Genomic DNA, 18,814 nt, shown 5'->3' on the forward strand with positions numbered 1-18,814 from the left:
ATCATCATTTGTTGCAGGTCGTGGTTGACGTTTCATATGTGGCTGAACACTTCCTGTTTTCTTAAATAACGTAAGTATCCGGCGAACGGTCCGGACACTTGCATGATGTCGTCCAGGATACCGAGCAGCACACATAGCACACGCCTGGTGGGTATTTTGACCACAATAGCTACACATCAATACGATATCGACCTTTTCCGCAATTGGTAAACGGACCATTTTAACACGGGTAATGTACCACGAAGCAAATACCGTCCGCACTGGCGGAATGTCACATGATACCACCTACTTATACGTTTGTGATTATTACAGCGCCACCTATCACAAAGCGAAAAAGTGGTCCAACTAAGTCATTCATATTTCTTTACGTACTACACGAATATCTAATAAAAAACGGGGGGTCCTATAAAAAAAAAACCGCAGCTGATATCCGTTTGACCTATGGCAACGCCATCTAGCGGGCCAACCATAGCGCCATCTGGTTCTAATGGCTCTGAGCACTATGGGACTTAACATCTATGGTCATCAGTTCCCTAGAACTTAGAACTACTTAAACCTAAGTAACCTAAGGACATCACAAACATCCATGCCCCAGGCAGAACTCGAACCTGCGACCGTAGCAGTCGCACGGTTCCGCACTGAAGCGCCTAGAACCGCTCGGTCACACCGGCCGGCAGCGCCATCTGGTTTCCCCCTTCAAGCTAGACGAGTTTCGTTTTTTGTAGTTTTTTCGTTTGATGCTTATTTCGTGAGATATTTGACCCGGTCACGATCAATGGACCACCATATATATATATATATATAATATCCTTTCACCTTGAATTTTATTTCCACTCATGAACCTTTCTTTTATTTCCGTCATTGCTTCTTCATTGTACAGTACTAGAGAAAGATTCCATACCTGCATTATACCCTGTTTCATCTGAGCCCTTCGTTCTTGGTCGTCCATTCTTATTCTTCTGTCTTGGCTCTTGCATATACATATTGTATTTTACCACAGCTTACCCCCATTGTTCCCAGAATTTGGAATATCTTGCACCATTTTACATTGTCTAAAGCTTTTTCGAGGTCAACAAATCCTACGAACGTTTCTTGATTTTTCTCTAGCGGTGCCTCCCTTATCAAATGCGCCGTCAGAGCTCTCTATCTGGTGCCTTAAGCTTTCCTAAAGCCAAACTGGTCGTCATAGAACACATTCCGAACTTTCTTTTCCATTCTCCTGTACATTATTTTTGTCAGCGACTTGGATGCACGAGCTGTTACGCTGATTGTGCGATAATTCTCGCACTGATTAGCTCTTCCAGTCTTCGGAATTGTATGGACGATATTCTTCCGAAAGTCAGACAGTACAATGCAAAGTCAGGCAGTATAATGCCAGACCCATACATTCTACTCACCAACTTGTTGCCACTTCCGCTAAGTATTTTAGAAGTTGTTGGAATGTTATCGATCCCATTTACCTTATTTGATGTTAAGTCGTCCAAAGCTCTCTTAAATTCTGATTCTAATACTGGATTCTCTATCTCTTCTAAATCGACCCCTGTATCTTCCTCTATCACATCAGACAAATCTTCCCCCTCATAGAGGCCTTCGATGTACTCTTTCCACCTATCCGCCCTCTCCTCTACATTTAACAATGGAATTCCGGTTGCACTCTTAATGTTACCACCCTTGCTTTCAATTTCACCGACGGTTGTTTCGATTTTCGTATATGTGAGCCAGTCCTTCCGACTATCATTTCTTTTCCGATTTCTTGACATTTTTCATGCAGCCGTTTCATCTTAGCTTCCCTGCACTTCCTGTTTATTTCATTCATCAGGGACATGTATCTCTGTATTCCTCAATTTCCCTGAGCATTTTGGTACTTCCTACTGTCAGCGATCAACTGAAGTAATTCTTCTGTTACCCATGGTTTCTTCGTTGTTACCTTCTATATGCGTATGTCAACTTCTGTGATTACCATTTATAGAGGCGTCCATTCCTCTTGAACTATACTGCCTACGGAGTTGTTCCTTATTGTTGTATCTATAGCTTGGGAGAAATTCATGCGTATCTCTCATTCATTAGCAGTATCCCATTTCTTTGCGTATTGATCCTCGTGACTAATCTCTTCAGCCTAATCTTCATCACTACTATATAGTGATCTGAGTCCAGATCCGCTCCTGGGTCCACATTGAAATCCAGTAACTGATTTCGGAATCTTTGTCTGACCATGATGTAATCTAAACCAAATCTTCCTGTATCACTCGGCCATTTCCTATTATACCTTCTCCTCTACCGATTCTTGAACAGAGTGTTTGCTATTGCTAGTTGAAATTTATTTCAGAACTCAATTATTCTTTCCCCTCTATCATTCCTTTTCCCAAGCCCGTATTGTCCTGTAACCTTTTCCTCTACTCCTCCCTTCCCCTACAACTGCATTCCTGTCCTCCACGACTATTAGATTTTCTTCTTCCTTTTTGTAATGTATTACCCTTGTAGTATGCTCACATACTTTCTCTATGTCCTCATCTTCAGCTTGTTACTTCCGCATGTGTAACTGAACTATCGTTGTCGGTGTTGGTTTGCTGTCGATTCTGGTAAGGATAACCTTATTACTCAACTGTTCACAATAACACACACTCTCTGTCCTACCTTCCTATTCCTGACTAATCCTGTTCTCATTATAACATTTTCTGCAGATGTTTATATTACCCTATACTCACTTGACCGGTCTCTATCATCCCTATCACATTTAAGCTTCTGCCATTCCACGCCCCGAATCGTAGAACGCTATCCTTCCGTTGATTATTCAATCATTTTCTCAGAGTCTCATCCCCCTGGCGGTCCCCTCCCGGTGATACGAATAGGGGACCATTCCGTATTCTTTTGCCGATGGGTAGATCATCAGGACACTTTTTCAATTACAGGCAAAATATCCTGTGTGCCGGCCGGGGTGGCCGAGCGGTTCTAGGCGCTACAGCCTGGAACCGCGTGACCGCTACGGTCGCAGGTTCGAATACTGTCATGGGGATGGGTGTGTGTGATGTCCTTAGGTTAGTTAGGTTTAAGTAGTTCTAAGTTCTCGGGGGCTGATGACCTTAGAAGTTAAGTCCCATAGTGTTCAGAGCCGTTTGAACCATTTTGTCCCGTAGATACACGTTATGTGTCTTTACGCAGTGGTTTCCATTGCCTTCTGCATCCTCATGCCGTTGATCATTGCTTATTCTTCCGTTTTTAGGGGCAGTTTCCCATAACAAGGGCCTGTGTCCTCTTTGAGAAGGCTGTTGGCAGATGAGGGTAACTTCTTATACCGGAAGCCTTCGGCCACAAATGCTGGTTATTGATCAAATCTTAAGCGGTGGCGGGTTTCTAACACGGGACTGAGGACGTTTTGATTATGAATCAATGAAGCTTTCCCTAGACCACGGGTCGACTGAAGTCTTTGCTTATTATTGTATATGCCTTGTAGAACATTTCATGAAGGTAAGGATCGCCCATGGTGTACAATCCCTGTGCAGAGACTACTAAAGAAACAGCGACTACTGCTCAACAAGTGTGAAACAAAGCAAAGGGAAATGCTAAATGAAACGTATTTATCTGTTAAAATGCTGTAGCAGAGCAGAATATTATCGCCTGGACTCTCATGAAGCCCACAGAAATTCTGATCAAATACAAATGATATCACTGGCATCAAACTTAGTGTACGTAGCGAAAGCATAACCTCTGGACTCCTTTTCACATATTCCTTTACACGCTGCGTGGGGCAACCGCGCGGTCTAGGGTGCCTTCTCACGGTCCGAGCGGCTCCCCCCGTCGGAGGTTCTAGTCCTCCCTCGGGCATGGGTGTGAGTGCTGTCCTTAGCGTCAGTTAGCTTAAGTTAGATTGAGTAGTGCGTAAGCCTTGGGACCGATGACCTCAGCAGTTTGGTCCCATAAGATCTTACCACACACACACACACACACAAGCACATTCCTTTACATAGAAAATTGCATGAGTATGACCCCAGTCCAAAACTCTCGTCGCTGCAAAGATAGGGAATATACACTACCAGGCAAAAAAGATGAAGTACTCGGAAGACATGGTCGGATGCCAGTGTAATTTCGTACACAAACACAATTTCAGTGGGGATGTAAGTGATCAGAGTTGCAGTTCTCTCTGACAGGTAGGACGGCCACCAGAGTGCCGTTCAAGAATCTGTAGAGGAGAAGGTATACCTGGAAATGACCGAGTGATACACGAAGATTTCAGTTAGATTACATCACGGTCAGACAGATTCCGAAGTCAGTTAGTGGTTTGTAATTATTACCCAGGAGCGAATCTGGACTCAGATCACTATGTAGTAGTGATGAAGATTAGGCTGAATTTGAAGACATTAGTAAGGAGGAATCAATCCGGAGAGAAATGGGATACGGAAGTACTAAGGAATGACGAGGTACGCATGAATTTCTCTAAAGCTATAGATACAACAATAAGGAACATCTCCGTAGGCAGTATAGTTGAAAAGGAATGGACATCTCTACAAATGGCAATCACAGAAGTTGAAAAGAAACACATATGTATATACGAGGGTCAGTCAAAAAGTAATGCCTCCTATTTTTTTTTTCTACGTTTAATTGTCAGGAAATTTAAATGCAATTACATAGGTTGAAAACCACAACATTGAGGATCATTTTGTCATTTTTCAATGTAATCTCCGCCCATCTCTACAGTTTTGGTCCATCTTTGAACAAGGGCATGTATCCCAGCACGGTAAAAATCACAGCTCTGCTTCCTAAGCCATTGACACACGGATGTTTTGACGGCCTCCTCATCTTCAAAATGAATCCCACGATGAGCTTCTTTTAGTGGCCCGAACAGATGGAAGTCTGATGGTGCCAGGTCAGGGCTGTATGGGGGATGAGGCAAAACTTCCCATCCAATTTTGACAATCTCGTCAGAGGTGTGACGACTGGTGTGTGGTCTTGCATTGTCATGCAAAAGAAGAACATCTGCCATTGATTTTGTTGGGCGAACTCGCTGAAGACGTGCTTTAAGTTTGTTGAGGGTTGTGACGTATTGTACAGAATTTATTGTGCATCCCTGCTCCAAAAAATCAACCAGAATCACACCCTCTGTATCCCAGAAAACTGTTGCCATAACTTTCCCTGCCGATCGCACAGTTTTGAATTTTTTCTTCCTCGGCGAGCTTGTGTGACGCCACCCCATTGACTGCCTCTTTGATTCGGATTCAAAAAAATGCACCCATGTTTCGTCCCCGGTCACAATTTTTTTCAGAAACTCATCTCCCTCCAAACGGAAGCGCTGCAAGTGTTGGGAGGCTATTGTTTTCCTTGCCTCTTTATTCTGATCGGTTAACATTCTTGGAACCCACCGTGCACAAACTTTTGAGTACCCCAATTGTTTAATAATCGTGATCACACTGCCTTTACTAAGAGAAATAATGCGACACACTTCATCTGCAGTCACCCGACGGTCACCACGAATGATGTCATCAACTTGCTGAATGTTGTGTGGAGTCACTGCACTCACCGGCCTGCCGCTCCGCTTTTCGTCAGTCAACGGTGTTTGCCCTTCAGCTTCCTTACAACGACGAACCCATCGTCTAACAGTGCTGACATCCACTGTCACAACACCATACACCTTCTTCAGTCTTTCATGAATGCGTATGGGCGTTTCACCTTCTGCATTCAAGAATTCAATCACACAACGCTGTCTCAAACGAACATCGATGTCGGCCATCTTACAAACTTCTGCTGTGCTGCCACCTGTTGACACAGAAAGTTACTACTGCAGTGGATTCCAGAAGGTTTGAGGAATGGCGCCAAATTCAAATTTTTCACTTAACTTAATTTCTTTAAGTAGAAAAAAAATGGGAGGCATTACTTTTTGACCGACCCTCGTAGAAGGTAACTGCAGAGAAACCATGGATAACAGAAGAAATACTTCAGTTAATCGCTGAAAGAAGGAAGTACAAAAATGTTCTGGGAAATTCAGGAATACAGAAACACATGTTGCTGAGGAATGAAATAAACAGGAAGCGCAGAGAAGCTAAGACGACTTGGCTGCATGAGAAATAATTGGCGATGGAACCGACTCATCACCCGCGGTGAAGTTAAGAGCAAGAGTATTAACATTAAGAGTGTAATGGGTATTCCACTGTTAAATGCAGAAATCGAATAGGTGGAAAGAGTACACTGGGGGGCTCTATGAGGGGCAAGATTTTGTACGTGACAGAAGAACAAGGAGTCGATTTAGAAGAGATAGGGGATCCAGTATTAGAATCAGAATTTAAGAGAGCTTTGGAGGACTTGAGATCAAATAAAACAGAAAGTACAGAAATCATTCCATCAGTATTTCTAAAATCATTGGGAGATGTGACAACAAAACGACTCTCACGATAGAATGTATGAGTCTGGTGACATATCATCTGACTTTCAGAAAATTATCATCCACAATTCCTAAAACTGCAAGGGCTGACAAGTGCGAGAATTATCGCATAGTCATCTTAGCATTTTATGCATCCAAGTTGCTTACAAGAATAATAGACAGAGGAGTGGAAAAGAAAACTGAGGATGTGTTAGATGACGATCAGTTTCGCTTTAAGAAAGGTAAGGGCACCAAAGAGGCAATTCTGGCATTACGTTTGATAATGGTAGAGCGGATGTAGGGAAAAAAAAGACACGTTCGTAGGATTTTTTGACCTCGAAAAAGCGTTAGAGAATGTAAAATAGTACAAGATGTTCTAAATTTTGAGAAAAGTAGGAGTAAGCCATAGGGAGAGACGGGTAACGTACAATATGTACATGACCAAAGAGGGAACAATAAGAGTGCAGCACCAAGAACGAACGGCTCGGATGAGAAGAGGTGTAGGGCGGGGATATATTCGTCCGTCCCCATTGTAAATCGAAGAAGCAATGACGGAAATAAAAGAAAGGTTCAGGAGTGGAATTAAAATACGAGGTGAAAGGATATCAATGATACGATTCGCTGATGATATAGCTATCCTGAGTGAAAGTGAAGAAGAATTACATCATCTGCGGAATGGAATGAACAGTCTAATGAGTACAGAATACGGACTGAGAGTAAATCGAAGAAAGGCGAAATAATGAGAAGCAGCACAAATGAGAATAGCGAGAAACATTACATCATGATTGAGGTCACGAAGCAGGTGAAGTTAAGGAATTCTGCCCCCAGGCAGTAAAATAACCAATGACGGACGGAGCAGGGAGGACATAAAAAGCAGACTAGCAATAGCAAAAAGGCGTTCGTGGCCAAGAGAAGTCTGTTGGTATCAGACATAGGCCTTAATTGGGGGAATACGTTTCTGAGAATGTAAGTTTGGAGTACAGCATTGTTTCGTAGTAAAACATGGACTTTCGGAAAACCGGAACAGAAGAAGCATTTGAGATTTGGTGCAACAGGCGAACGTTGAAAATTAGGCGGACCGATAAGGTAAGGAATGTTGAGGTTCTGCGCAGAATCGCAGAGGAAAGGAATATGTGGAAAACAGTGGCAAGGAAAAGGTACAGGATGCTAGGACACCTGCTAAGACATTAAGGAATGACTTTCATGGTAGTAGAGGGAGTTGTAGAGGGCAAAAACTGTAGAAGAAGGCAGAGATTGGAATAAATACATTCAGTAAATAATTGAGGACGTAGGTTGCAAGTGCTACACCGAGATGAAGAGGTTGGCACAGGAGAGGAATTCATGGCGGGCCGTATCAAGTCGACTGGTATATAAAAAAAAATTATCATAATAAAATAAAATACAAGAGATCATAAAGAACTTAAATGCGATCACGAATGGGTGTACTGAGATGTTAGAGCTCAGTATGTTGTCCTCGACGGCAGACAAGGGCATCGTTAGGAGTCACCCAGGGAAGTTGCATAGGACCACTGTTATTCTCTATACTCGTAAATGTTCTGTCGGACACCGTAAGCAGCAGTTTGCGGCTGTTTGCTGATGATACTGTGGTGTATGGACAGGTGTCTGTTGCGATGTATGACAGCTAGCTGCAAGTGTAGGAAATTGCAAGAAATTGCAAGAAACAAAGCCATAACGTTCGAGTACAGCTTAAGCACGGTGCCGATTGACACTGTCACGTGAGGTGTAATGTTTCAGAGCAGCATGAAGTGGAATAAGCATGTAAGGAAGGCGAACGGTTACTTCAATTTACTGGGAGAATTTTAGGAAAATCTGGTTCATCTGTAAAGGAGACCGTATGCAGTACACTAGTGCGATCCAATGTTTAGTACTGTTCGAGTGTTTAGGATCTGTGCCCGGTTGAATTAAAGGTATACATTGAATTCAGAGGCGTGCTGCTAGAGATGTTACCGGCAGGTACTAACAACGCCCAAGTATTAGGAGAAGCTTCGGGAACTCAAATGGAAACCACTGTAGGAAGGGAGACACTCTTTTCTCTCTATCGAGAGAATTTAGAGAATCGGCTTTTAGAGGCTGACTGCGTAACGATTCTGCTGCCGCTTACGTACATTTCACGTGTTTTTGTGGTCATCAGTCCTGAGACTGGTTTGATGCAGCTCTCCATGCTACTCTATCCTGTGTAAGATTCTTCATCTCCCAGTACCTACTGCAGCCTACATCCTTCAGAATCTGCTTAGTGTATTCATCTCTTGGTCTCTCTCTACGATTTTTACCCTCCACGCTGCCCTCCAATACTAAATTGGTGATCCCTCGATGTCTCAGAACATGTCCTACCAAACGATCCCTTCTTCTAGTCAAGTTGTGCCACAAACTCCTCATCTCCCCAATTCTATTCAATACCTCCTCATTAGTTATGTGAGCTACCCATCTAATCTTCAGCATTCTTCTGTAGCACCACATTTCGAAAGCTTCTATTCTCTTCTTGTCTAAACTATTTATCGTCCACGTTTCACTTCCATACATGGCTACACTCCATACAAATACTTTCAGAAATGACTTCCTGACACTTAAATCTATACTCGATGTTAACAAATTTCTCTTCTTCAGAAACGCTTTCCTTGCCATTGCCAGTCTACATTTTATATCCTCTCTACTTCGACCATCATCAGTTATTTTGCTCCCCAAATAGCAAAACTCCTTTACTACTTTAAGTGACTCATTTCCTAATCTAATTCCCTCAGCATCACCCGACTTAATTCGACGAAATTTGATTATCCTCGTTTTGCTTTTGTTGATGTTCATCTTATACTCTCCTTTCAAGACACTGTCCATTTCGTTCAGCTGCTCTACCAAGTCCTTTGCTGTCTCTGACAGAATTACTATTCAATCGGCGAACCTCAAAATTTTTATTTCTTCTTCATGGATTTTAATACCTACTCCGGATTTTTCTTTTGTTTCCTTTATTGCTTGCTCAATATACAGATTGAATAACATCGGGAGAGGCTACAACCCAACCACTGCTTCCCTTCCCTTTCATACCCCCTCGATTCTTTCTGTACAAATTGTAAATAGCCTTTCTCTCCTTGTACTTTACCCCTGCCACCTTCAGAATTTGAAAGAGAGTATTATAGTCAACATTTTCAAAAGCTTTCTCTAAGTCTACAAATGCTAGAAACATATGTTTGCCTTTCCTACACCTTTCTTCTATCAAGGGAACCTCCCCATCGCACCCCCCTCAGATTTAGTTATAAGTTGGCACAGTGGATAGGCCTTGATAAACTGAACACAGACCAATCGAGAAAACAGGAAGAAGTTGTGTGGAACTGTGAAAAAATAATCAAAATATACAAACTGAGTAGTCCATGGGATGCATAGGCAACATCATGGAAAGCATATGCTAAGGAGAGCCGTGGTCCCGTGGTTGTGTTAGCAGCTGTAGGATGAGAGGTCCATGGTTCAAGTCTTCCCTCTAGTGAAAATTTTACTTTCTTTATTTTTGCATAGTTATTATCTGTCCGTTCGTTCATTGACGTCTCTGTTCACTGTAATAAGTTTAGTGTCTGTGTTTTGCGACCGCATCGCAAAACCGTGCGATTAGTAGACGAAAGGACGTGCCTCTCCAATGGGAACCGAAAACATTTGATCGCAAGGTCATAGGTCAACCGATTCCTCCACAGGAAAACACATCTGATATATTCTATATGATACTGGTGACGGCATGTGCGTCACATGACAGGAATATGTTGTCGACCCACCTAACTTGTACACTTGGTGAATGGGTAAAAAGATTATTCTACCTTGACCGATTTAGGTTTTCTTGTGGATGTGATAATCACTCCCAAGAAAGTGATGAAAACATAGGAGTTTGTCACATAAACTGAAAATAAAAAATTAAACTTTTCACTCGATGGAAGATTTGAACCAAGTACCTTTCGTTCCGCAGCTGCTAACGTTACCACGACACCACGGAGCTCGTGCGATCCCACTGTCCTTGATGTTGCTTATCATCCCATGAACTACTACTCAGTTTGTATAATTTGCTTATTTTTTCACAGTTCCATACAACTTCCTCCTGTTTTCTCAATTGATCTGTGTTCAGTTTTTCAAGGCCTATCCACTGTGCCAACTTATAACTAAATCTGAGGGGGGTGCTATGGGGAGGTTCCCTTGTAAGATAATTCGTAGGGTCAGTATTGCCTCACGTGTTCCAACATTTCTACGGAATCCGAACTGATCTTCCCCGAGGTCGGCTTCTATCAGTTTTTCCATTCGTCTGTAAAGAATTTGCGTTAGTGTTTTGCAGCTGTGACTTATTAAACTGATAGTTCGGTAATTTTCACATCTGTCAACACCTGCTTTCTTTGGGATTGGAATTATTATATTCTTCTTGAAGTCTGAGGGTATTTCACCTGTCTCATACATCTTGCTCACAAGATGGTAGAGTTTTGTCAGGACTGGCACGTCCAAGGCTGTCAGTAGTTCTAATGGGATGTTGTCTACTCTATTATCATATCTTCCATTTCATCTTCATCTACCTCCTCTTCCATTTCCATAATATTGTCCTCAAGTACATCGCCCTTGTATAAACCCTGTTTATACTCCTTCCACCTTTCTGCTTTCCCTTCTTTGCTTAGAACTGGGTTTCCTTGATATTCATGCAAGTGGTTCTCCTTTCTCTAAAGGTCTCTTTAAGTTTCCTGTAGGCAGTATCTATCTTACCCTTAGTGAGATAAACCTCTACATCCTTAGATTTGTCCTCCAGCCATCCCTGCTTAGCCATTTTGCGCTTCCTGTCGATATCATTTTTGAGACTTTGTATTCCTTTTTGCCTGCTTCATTTGTATTTTCTCCTTTCGTCAATTAAAATCAATATTTCTTCTGTTACACAAGGGTTTCATCTACATCTACATTTACATCTACATGATTATTCTGCAATTCACATTTAAGTGCTTGGCAGAGGGTTCATCGCACCACAATCATACTATCTCCCTACCATTCCACTCCCGAACAGCGCGCGGGAAAAACGAACACCTAATCCTTTCTCTTCGAGCTCTGATTTCTCTTATTTTATTTTGATGATCATTCCTACCTATGTAGGTTGGGCTCAACAAAATATTTTCGCATTCGGAAGAGAAAGTTGGTGACTCAAATTTCGTAAATAGATCTCGCCCCGAAGAAAAACATCTTTGCTTTAATGACTTCCATCCCAACACGCGTATCGTATCTGCCACACTCTCTCCCCTATTACGTGATAATACAAAACGAGCTGCCTTTTTTGCACCCTTTCGATGTCCTCCGTCAATCCCACCTGGTAAGGATCCCACACCGCTCAGCAATATTCTAACAGAGGACGTACGAGTGTAGTGTAAGCTGTCTCTTTAGTGTCTCTAAGTGTCCTGCCAATGAAACACAACCTTTGGCTCGCCTTCCCCACAATATTGTCTCTGCGGTCTTTCCAACTGACGTTGTTCGCAATTTTTACACCCAGGTACTTAGTTGAATTGACAGCCTTGAGAATTGTACTATTTATCGAGTAATCGAGTTCCAACGGATTTCTTTTGGAACTCATGTGGATCACCTCACACTTTTCATTATTTAGCGTCAACTGCCACCTGCCACACCATACAGCAATCTTTTCTAAATCGCTTTGCAACTGACACTGGTATTCGGATGACCTTACTAGACGGTAAATTACAGCATAACCTGCGAAAAACCTAAGTGAACTGCTCAGATTGTCACCCAGGTCATTTATATAGATCAGGAACAGCAGAGATCCCAAGACGCTTCCCTGGGGAACACCTGATATCACTTCAGTTTTACTCGAAGATTTGCCGTCTATTACTACGAACTGCGACCTTCCTGACAGGAAATCACGAATCCAGTCGCACAACTGAGACGATACCCCATAGGCCCGCAGCTTGATTAGAAGTTGCTTGTGAGGAACGGTGTCAAAAGCTTTCCGGAAATCTAGAAATGCGGAATCAACTTGAGATCCCCTGTCGATAGCGGCCATTACTTCGTGCGAATAAAGAGCTAGCTGCGTTGCTCAAGAACGATGTTTTCTGAAACCATGCTGATTACGTATCAATAGATCGTTCCCTTCGAGGTGATTCATAATGTTTGAATACAGTATATGCTCCAAAACCCTACTCCAAACCGACGTCAATAATATAGGTCTGTAGTTCGATGGATTACTTCTACCACCCTTCTTAAACACTGGTGCGACCTGCGCAATTTTCCAATCTGTAGGTACAGATCTATCGGTGAGCGAGCGGTTATATATGATTGCTAAGTAGGGAGCTATTGTATCAGTGTAATCGGAAAGGAACCTAATCGGTATACAATCTGGACCTGAAGACTTGCCCGTATCAAGCGATTTGAGTTGCTTCGCAACCCCTAAGGTATCTACTTCTAAGAAACTCATACTAGCAGCTGTTCGTGTTTCAAATTCTGGAATATTCCATTCGTCTTCCCTGGTGAAGGAATTTCGGAAAACTGCGTTCAATAACTCCGCTTTAGCGGTACAGTCGTCGGTAACAGTACCATCGGCACTGCGCAACGGAGGTATTGACTGCGTCTTGCCGCTTGTGTACTTTACACACGACCAGAATTTCTTTGGATTTTCTACCAAATTTCGAGACAATGTTTCGTTGTGGAACCTATTAAAGGCATCTCGCATTGAAGTCCGTGCCGGGTTTCTACTAGCCCTCGTCTTTTTACCTGTTTGTTCCTCTGCTGCCTTCACTATTTCATCCCTCAAAGCTACCCATTCTTCTCCTACTGTATTTCTTTCCCCCATTCCTGTCAATTGTTCCCTTATATTCTCCCTGAATCTCTGTACAACCTCTGGTTCGTTCAGTTTATCCAGGTCCCATCTCCTTAAATTCTCACCTTTTTGCAGTTTCTTCAGTTTTAATCTACAGTTCGTAACCAATAGATTGTGGTCAGATTCCACATCTGCCCCTGGAAGTGTATTATAATTTAAAACCTGGTTCGTAAATCTCTGTCTTACCATTATATAATCTATCTGATACCTTTTAGTATCTCCAGGGTTCTTCCATGTATACAACCTTCTTTCATGATTCTTGAACCAAGTGTTAGCTATGATTAATTTACGCTCTGTCCAAAATTCTACCAGGCGGCTTCCTCTTTCATTTCTTAACCCCAATCCATTTTCACCTACTATGTTTCCTTCTCTCCCTTTTCCTACTCTTGAATTCAAGTCACCCATGACAATTAAATTTTCTTCTCCCTTCACTACCTGAACAATTTCTTTTATATCCTCATACATTTCATCAATTTCTTCGTCATCTGCAGAGCTAGTTGGCGTATAAACTTGTATTACTGTAGTAGACGTGGGCTTCGTGTCTATCTTGGCCACAATAATGCGTTCACTATTCTGATTGTAGTAGCCTACCCGCACTTCTATTTTTTTTATTCATTATTAAACCTACTCCTGCATTACCCCTATTTGATTTTGTATTTATAACCCTGTATTCACCTGACCAAAAGTCTTGTTCCTCCTGCCAACTTCACTAATTCCCACTATATCTAACTTTAACCTATCCATTTCCCTTTTTAAATTTTCTAACCTACCTGCCCGATTAAGGGATCCGACATTCCACGCTCCGATCCATAGAACGCCAGTTTTCTTTCTCCTGATAACGACGTCCTCTTGAGTAGTCCCCGCCCGGAGATCCGAATGGGGAACTATTTTACCTCCGGAATATTTTACCCAAGAGGACGCCATCATCATTTAATCATACAGTAAAGCTGCATGCTATTAGGGAAACATATAGACAGTAGTTTTTCCCTCCCCCTGTTTGCGAATGGAACAGAAGAGGCATTGGCTAATAATGGTTTAGGGTACCTTTCGCCCTGCACCATTCGGCGGCTTACAAATTACGTATGCAGATGTAGGAATTCGGCCACACGACAAAAACAACACTTCCTTCCAATTTCGGAGGAACTCAATGGCAAACAGCCTCCACTAGGAACCCTCTGGATGAAAGTGAGGGATCGCTGCCTCTAACCCAACGCTCATTTTCTTTGACTAATAGCTAGCGTTACATTTTTCCGGAAACAGAGTTTGGATCTGGTGGCTTGTTATTGTGGTCTAACGAAGCATCTGGCAGCCACGGAACCAGTCACTGGGGGACTGCCTCAGCTGGGAGCGGTAAGTCAGTTGCTGTGAGCAGGCAGTGCAGAGCAGTCGGCGCCAACGGCGGGCAGGCGTCTGCGCCCTCTCTGCGCCGCCGCCGTGGCTGCATTATTCATGGCCGACAAAGGCGCCGTTACACGCGCCGGCAGCCGATTCTGGGCGAGAACGTCTGGAGAGCAGCAGGTCGCCGAGATTGTGTGTGAGGGAGCGAACTGCACATCATCACCTCTGAGGATCGTTGGGTACTTTGTTACCGGAGATCTCTGTGCTACCGGGAGGGTGGACGGTGGGCTTCGAGCGTAGTGCTCTCGTGTCTGAAGACTCGTAGCGCCTACATCGGCCGCCATGCTGTATTTATACAATACGTCTAAATCGGTCTATAAGCGATTAAGGATTGTTTGCATATTTCGGGTTGTAAACCTTATGTCACCGAGGCAATATCTGAAGCAGCAACGTATTAGAGCATCAAAATATGGCAATACTTCATTAAATAACACACACACACACACACACACACACACACACACACACACACACACACACACACATACATACACGAGCATAATAACAGCCTCCTTCAAAAAATGTCGCTCTCTATCGCGATTTTGTCTGATTTTGCTCCTGCAAATGGAAACACGGAGCTATGACCAATTCGTTAATTTAAAATCAGGAAGGCGGATGTTCAGTCTATGACCCTCGGCAAATATACAGTTATTTGCAACACGGTGTTCGAAATCCCTTAATCGTCACGTTGTACACGACTCTCTGTTATTAAAATAGAGACATATTGCTGTCAAAAATGCAGACTGCTACCTTAAAAACACTTCATTTAATGTACTTTGCAGAGAAATTCATGGCCGGCCTGGGTGGCCGAGCGGTTCTAGGCGCTTCACTCTGGAACCACGCGACCGCTACGGTCGCAGGTTCGAATCCTGCCTAGGGCATGGATGTGTGTGATGTCCTTAGGTTAGTTAGGTTTAAGTAGTCCTAAGTTCTAGGGGACTGATGACCTCAGATGTTAAGTCCCATAGTGCTCACAGCCATTTCAACCATTTTTAGAGAAATTCATGGTCGCATTGGAAGTGGATCTCCTTATCTCTTTACACAGAGTGGCAACATAAGCTCTTGGCTGTGAATCACTTCAGATGCCAAGTGTGTAACCGTATGTATTATAAGAGCGTTGGAACTTAAATAGTGGCTACTATTTATTCACAACCGATACAAAAGTCTTACATGTTTTCACCTGTTTCTTTCCTTTAAAGTAGTCACCAGCGTTGTGTAGAACCCGTTGCCAGCGATTTGGAAGGTGTAGTATAACGTTAGCAAAACCTGTTGTGTTGATGGTGCGAATGGAGCGGTCTAAAGTAATGGTGATTCTCGTGTACGACTCTGATGGTGTTGTCCTAACGCATTACGTTCCTTCACGGCAGACCGTCAATGCACAGCATTACTGTTTGTTTTTGGAGCATCATGTGCGACCAGCTTTGCGAAAGAAGCGGCGACACTTTCTGCGCAAAAACCCATCATTTTGCACGACAGTGCTCGGGCGCATACAGCGCAAGCTGTGGCTGCTCTCTTCGGTCGATGGGACTGGGAAGTGCAGTACCATCCACCATACTCCCCGGACTTAAGTCCTTGTGGCTTTCATTTGATTCCGAAGATGAAGGAACCACTTCGTGGCATTCCCTTCAGAACTGTTCTAGAGATTCGACAGGCAGTAGACCACTCCATTCGCACCATCAACAGTACAGGCTCTGCTAACGGTATACTACGCCTTCCACATCGCTGGCAACGGGTTCTACACAAGGTTGGTGACTACTTTGAAGGACAAGAAAAGTTGCAAACATGTAACTCTTTTGCATTGGTTGTGAATAAATAGTTGCCACCATTTAAGTTGCAACCCTCGTAATTTGTACTAAGTGATGCACTTTTTCTGCGCAGGTTGTACTTCCGTAGTTTAGACGTAAATTTTATAATCTTAACTAGTTGTACCAGACCAAGCTTTGTTGTTGCTCAGTCTGTTTAAATGGAAAAGAAAGAAAATAGAACGCAGCCATTTCCACTATATATGGGAATTGGATGTATGTCCTAATCTACTTCTCTCCCCTGTCCGTCACCTCCTCCCCCTCTCTCTGTCCACCTTCTCCTGCCCCCTCTCTATGTCATTCTTCCCCTTCCAGATTTCTATGTCCATTTCCTCCCACTCCTCCACTTCCTCAGTCTCTCTGACCTTCAACCTTGTCTACTGTTACTGCAAATTCAGCTTCTGCAGTAGTAGTTGTAGTAGTAGCAGTAGTAGTATTCTAATCGTAAACCAGTACACCATAAGTACAACTTTCCTGTCTGTTAACAACGTTTCACTGTAGTATATTTTATAACATTTCGATATTATTAAATTCATATAAATTTGTGTAATGCATATATTTAAAAATAGGTAAATAGAAACAAACACACATATCACTGGAACATTGTATCAAAATTTCAAAGCAATCTGTCAAGAACTTCCGGAGACTAACGATTTTGAACAAACCAACATTTACATTTTTATAACGTTTACTCTTTTATTACACATATATTACATGTATACCAGATATCGGTCCAGTAGGTCTATAAACACGTGTATTCTAGCGTAAAATTGTTTCAAAATTTAAAAATAATCCGTGAAGAACTTTGGGAGATTTTGAAGAAACGAACATCTACATTTGTACTTTAGAGACTGTAAATGTTCCTAATCACAAATCGTCGAACGTTTCTAACCGAATGCTTTGAAATTTTAACACAACGCTACATTCAAATATGCGTATGCTTTTATATGACTACTTTTTTGTTATATAATAATATAATTCTTTTATAAATTTTATAACAGAGAAATGTTGTTACAAAAAAAATGTTAAAAAGTGAAATATGTGTTTAAAATACGCCTGTATCACGGTGCTACCTTGTGCCAAAATTTCAAAGCAGTCTGTTGTGTACATAGTTCCGCGTAGTCAGCGCGTACACAACTTTCCCACTAGAGCGCGCCCCGCTAAGCACAACAGCGCAGGCGCAGCGCTCATCCGTCTCTGCACTATGAGATGGCGCTGCCATAGAGACGGACCAAATTCTGCTTCCGCTGATCCGCGTATTAATATGTAACGCAGCCAATGAGATTGCCGCTAACGTAGAACCTTTTCTCCTCTCGGATCACACTCGCGCAGTGATACATGAACACGCGAGGTATTATAACGAGTGTACAGACCGCCGATTAGTCAGTCTTCATTAGTCTGTAGCAGTCTGTACGAGTTCTACATTTCTCTGTTCCAGTCTATAGTCAAGTTTCAGTCTGCGCCTAATAAGATTACCATATTCCTGTACATAGCCATGATGATAATTGTATAGACAGTTTTGTCAAGTATCAGAGATACATGTGAGAATAAGATTAACGTACCAATACCAAAGGAACTTCAGATTGTCAATTGTAAATAGCATCCAGAACCAAGTTAAGTAATTTTTATGCTTGTTATTTTAATAAATGTGTGTGAAAATTAACCGAGTTCTGTTTATAGTTGGTCACCATCAATCTGGTACTCTAAGCGTGCAAGTGGCATTTCTATCGTCTGACCCAACAGCAGAAGATAAACACGCCACGATAAGACCACGAGACATATTGCTGACACTCGCCTACTTCGTTAGAGCGACAAGTCAAATAATCCGATGGTGTGTGTACTGAAGGTCTTACAGTATGCACACCACACAGTCATTCCAGAACTTTCAGAGACACACGATTTTGAACAAACGAACATTTACATTTTTGTTTACATAGACTGATGTGTCAGAGCAAATGATTTCAACGCTGTTCCTGTGACACTTGCATTGTCGGATCATTTGGTACCATGCATTATAAGCGCTTTAAAATCTGACTGACATAGCCGGCCAGGGTGGCCGAGCGGTTCTAGGCACTACAGTCTGGAACCGAGCGACCGCTCCGGTCGCAGGTTCGAATCCTGCCTCGGGCATGGATGTGTGACATGTCCTTAGGTTCCAGAATGGGATTTTCACTCTGCAGCGGAGGTGCGCTGATATGAAACTTCCTGGCAGATTAAAACTGTGTGCCCGACCGAGACTCGAACTCGGGACCTTTGCCTTTCGCGGGCAAGGCTCTACCAACTGAGCTACCGAAGCACGACTCACGCCCGGTCTCACAGCTTCACTTCTGCCAGTATCAAATTCGCAGGAGAGCTTCTGTAAAGTTTGGAAGGTAGGAGACGAGATACTGGCAGAAGTAAAGCTGTGAGACGGGGCGTGAG

At 42.8% G+C, this 18,814-nt stretch overlaps 1 protein-coding gene and 1 non-coding gene across 2 annotated transcripts in view; one reads left to right on the forward strand and one right to left on the reverse strand.

Annotated features, from left to right (window-relative positions):
- The window catches only part of LOC124613267 (atrial natriuretic peptide receptor 1-like), an 839,102-nt gene that overhangs the window by 174,012 nt on the left and 646,276 nt on the right, over positions 1-18,814 (forward strand). The gene's annotated exons all lie outside the window — the stretch shown is intronic.
- Positions 18,617-18,690, reverse strand: Trnas-cga. The gene has a single exon. It is a non-coding gene; the product is annotated as a tRNA-Ser (tRNA).

The sequence above is a fragment of the Schistocerca americana genome, chromosome 4 (assembly GCF_021461395.2).
Source record: "Schistocerca americana isolate TAMUIC-IGC-003095 chromosome 4, iqSchAmer2.1, whole genome shotgun sequence".
Classification (NCBI taxonomy): Eukaryota; Metazoa; Arthropoda; class Insecta; order Orthoptera; family Acrididae; genus Schistocerca; species Schistocerca americana.